Source organism: Alexandromys fortis, unplaced genomic scaffold (genome assembly GCF_014885135.2).
Source record: "Alexandromys fortis isolate MF-2015 unplaced genomic scaffold, M_Fortis_MF-2015_v1.1 scaffold_33, whole genome shotgun sequence".
Lineage (NCBI taxonomy): Eukaryota > Metazoa > Chordata > Mammalia > Rodentia > Cricetidae > Alexandromys > Alexandromys fortis.
The window spans coordinates 2,814,496-2,818,686 of record NW_026067917.1 but is presented as its reverse complement, the minus strand read 5'-3'; the positions used below and the strand labels follow the sequence as shown (position 1 = coordinate 2,818,686).

The 4,191-nt window shown below is 42.6% G+C and overlaps 1 pseudogene; it reads right to left on the bottom strand.

Moving 5' to 3' along the window:
* LOC126500234 (heat shock protein HSP 90-alpha-like) overlaps positions 1-3,909 on the bottom strand; it is a 9,770-nt pseudogene extending 5,861 nt beyond the window's left edge.
* Positions 3,910-4,191: the final 282 nt, after the last annotated feature.

Sequence of the window (4,191 nt, the reverse complement as noted above, 5' to 3'; positions counted from 1 at the left end):
GATCAACCTACCCCTGGACCCAGCAATACCACTCTTGGGAATATATCCAAAAGAGGCCTTATCATACAACAAAAATATATGCTCTACTATGTTCATAGCAGCATTGTTTGTAATAGCCAGAACCTGGAAACAACCTAGATGCCCTTCAATTGAAGAATGGATGAAGAAAGTATGTATTTATTTATTATATAATATTCTGTCTGTGTGTATGCCTGAAGGCCAGAAGAGGGCACCAGACCTCATTACAGATGGTTGTGAGCCACCATGTGGTTGCTGGGAATTGAACTCAGGACCTTTGGAAGAGCTACTTAGCCACTTAACCACTGAGCCATCTCTCCAGCCCCAATAGCCCTTTTGAATAAGCCAATCATAAAAAGTTAAAGAACAACCCCCGGACACCCCTTCCTTCTGTGGTTTTTCTCTTTAAAAATAGCCTGTACCAGACATTTGGGGTGTTCTAGCCTCCCAAATGCTGGAAGACCCTTTCATGACAGAATTAATAAAATCCTCATGCTTTCACATCAGCTGTGATGTGAGCGATGGTCTCTTGGGGCGACTCCTCCTCGGTGTTTGGACTCTAGGGTCCAACACGATCAGACAGGCAATACCACAGAGATAAAAACATGGATTTGCTTTCAGATATGGGTTTAAATACCAATTTTAACAGCTAAAAATTTCTAGTCTCAATTTCCTAATCTGTAAAATGGAGCTCCGGAGCCAAATGAAACTTCATGTCACTTCAAGCCCCAGAGGTGGACAGCCTTCACCCTGTCATACTATCTTTCTTTACCCAAACACATAGCTTTATTTTTTTGTTTTTGAGAATTTTACACAGGCATCCAATGCATTGTTCATAGTCCCCTCCCACTCCTTCACCAAACTCCTCCCAACTCCACCCTTCCCATCTTTATGGTCTCCCCTTTTTTAATAGACCACTGGCTCAAATTTGTGTTTCCCATACACGTATGGAATGGGACCATGTACTAGAATATGGTCAACCTACCAGGGGTCACATCCTTAAAGAAAACTGACTCTCCCCCAGAAGTCATTAACATCACACTGCTGTCATTATTTTCCCCCAATTGCCTTTGAGACAGGGTCTCACTTGGCTGACCTGGAATTCCTTAAGGAGTCTGGGGCTGGGATTAAAGGTGTGCACCACCACACCTGGCTTTGTTCTTACTTTTTTGTTTCATTTTATTTTTCTAAGTGAATGTGAGTTTTTCCTACATGCAAACACAGGTACCAAGTGCATACTTAGTACCCGGGGAGGCCATCAGAGGAAGCTAGAGCCATTGAACTGGAGTAACTGGTGTTTTGAGCAGCCATGTGGGTGCTGAGAATCCAACCCAGGTCCTCTGAAAGAGCAGCAAGTGATCTTATAACTATAGAACCATCTTTCCAGTCCCCTTGTTTTGTTTTGTTTTGTTTTGTTTTGTTTTGTTTTGTTTTGTTTTGTTTTGTGACTGAGGTTTATGTAGTATGGGATTGCCTGGAACTCACATTATAGCCAAGGCTGGCCTTGAACTCCTGATCATCCCACTTCAACCTCCCAAGTGCAACCGGCATTCATCACCACACCTGGCTTCTTAGTCTACTTTCTCTCAATATAACCAGTATGTTTCCTTTGTTTGGTCTCTCTCCCCTAGCAGAATGCTGTGAAGGCAACGTGGGGCTTTGTTTCACTTGTCTTAGCTGCAGATACTAGCACAGTGATGGCATCCACTCCACATCTATTCCTAACTCCCAGTTGGATAACACAGTATAAGTCTGGGTCTAAAATTGCAGCCCCTTCTGCGGGTTTTCACACTGACTTCTATGAGTAAACGTATGCAGATGAATATAAAATAGCAACACCATGATATAAATCAAATATATAGAAATAAATCCTAGTGAAAAAATAATAAAAATAATAAACTTAAGGAGTGACAGGTTTCATCTTATTAAGCCCTTCCTGAGTCATGGATAAATACTCATAAGCAGTTGTCAGAAAATTCTGTGTTGTTAAAGTCTATGGAGGATGACGTACTGTCATTGATGGGTAATGAGGAACAACTGAGGCTCATGAACTCAAGGCTCAAAATAAATAGCAATTAATGTCCAAGCTCATGAGATGCCAGGTAGCATCATCAGGTTTCTATTGCTGTGAAGAGACACCATGAGCACAGCAACTCCTATAAAGGAAAACATTCCATTGAGGCTAGCCTACAGCTTCAGAAGCTTAGTCCACTATCTTCATGGCAGGAGGCATGGCAGTGTGCAGGTAGACACAGTGATGGAGAAGCAGATGAGGGTTCTACATCTTGATCCACAGGCAGCAAGAAGTCAACTGTCACTGGATGTGGCTTGAACATATATGATACCTCAAAGCCCACCTCCACTTCCTCCAGCAAAGCCACGCTTGCTCCACCAAAGCCATAAATCCTAACAGTGCCAACTCTACAGGCAAAGTATTCAAACACATGGTCTATGGGGGCCATTCCTATTCACACCACCACATTCCCATCCCTGGGAGGAGAAAATACTTATAAAAAGAAACGAAAAGTTTCTGAGAGGGCTGGAGAGATAGCTCAAAGGTTAAGAGCACTGGCTGCTCTTCCGGAGGTCCTGAGTTCAATTCCCAGCAACCACATGGTGGCTCACAACCATCTATGAGATCTGGTGCCCTCTTCTGGCGGGCAGGCATACACGCAGACATAATAAATTAAAAAAAAAGATTCTGAGAGTGGTGGCGTGGAAACCGTCCTGCTCTGCCTAGTATGCCCAGTGCCCTAAGTTATACACACACACACACACACACACACACACACACACACACACCTATAATCCTAGTACTCAAAATGTAGAAGCAAGAGAGTCTGAAGTTGGAGGTCCAGCCTGGGCTAACTGACACACTGTCTCCAAGAAACAGTAGAAAACGACAAAGTATTAAGTTCTTATGTTTCTACTGCCAAAAATCCCAGATGAGAAATAACCAAATAAAAAGTTCAAATTAATCATTGCAGCTTTTCGATGAGTTTTTTAAAAAAGAAAACGCAGTGACAGCAGCTAAAGAAACAGTAGAAGGAGTCATTCTGTTGGGCAATCTTCAATTGTCTTTCTTTCTTTTAAGACGTTGTCATTTGCTTTTGCTTAAGGGACTGTATGAGGCATTCGGAAATTGTCAAGAGACCTTATTTGGGTTGGTGTTAGAGAAACTGTTTCTGATTATTTTCCTGTCTTGAACAGTACTTGCTAGAGATATCAAATGGTTTCAGGGGGAAAAAAAAAGCCACTCATCAGTTCATACTGTTAAAAAACAAAACAGAAAAAAGTAATAATAATAACTCAACTTTTTGACCTGAGTTGAATTTGTTTGCTGGCTGGTCTCAGTAAGTCTTGTTTGTATGTAAAGATATTGTTGTTAGTAATTCATATTTTAATATATTTATCTCTGTTTCCTTTCAAGTAGTTGTCGTAGTTTCAAGAAAAGAAAACAAAGTGTTTGCAAGAAGACATCTGTAGAGCATTCTTCTCAGACAACTGGGGACACCTGTTGAAAACATCGAATGGGATCCTGTAGGCTTGGAGTGGAGAGTCTTCAGGTCAAAGGTTACCCGAGAGCGTGGTTGGTGCTGGGGTTTGGACTGCCCAGGGACTAACCACGTTGTGTCTCACTGAAGCAAAGAACTGGAAGAAACCAGCCTTCCCTGGGAAGAGTCTGTCTGAAGCCTGCCTTGCTTTGGTCAGGAAGCCCAGAGCTTTCTTCCTGTTGGCCAGTCTGGGTGGTGGCAGATCCAGCAGAAGGAAGTAGGGTATTTCTAGGAGCCTACGATGCCCTTTTCCTGAGGAAAGAACAGCATCTGCCCTCGTTTCCTAAAGCCTCTCCTTCAGAGAACACTGGCTCCTTGCCTGTGTTTGGGCCGACATCGTGGCTACTCTGAGCCAGAGAGGAAGGGATAAACTATGGGGTGAATGGTTCACCCTGACAGAAGAGCAGAAAGAGGAAGTAGGGAGAAGCCAAGGGAGAAAAGAACATGACTAATGTGTCTTGGAACTTAAAAGGAATATTCTTTTCTCTTTAATTAATTATTCATTCCCATTGATTCTGAGCAGCTTGACCCAGTGTGCAGTGTAACCAGATAGAATGCTCTCACACACAGGGCTCATTTTAATAACATGATATCCGCATGGGGCAGTTTGATGATGTTT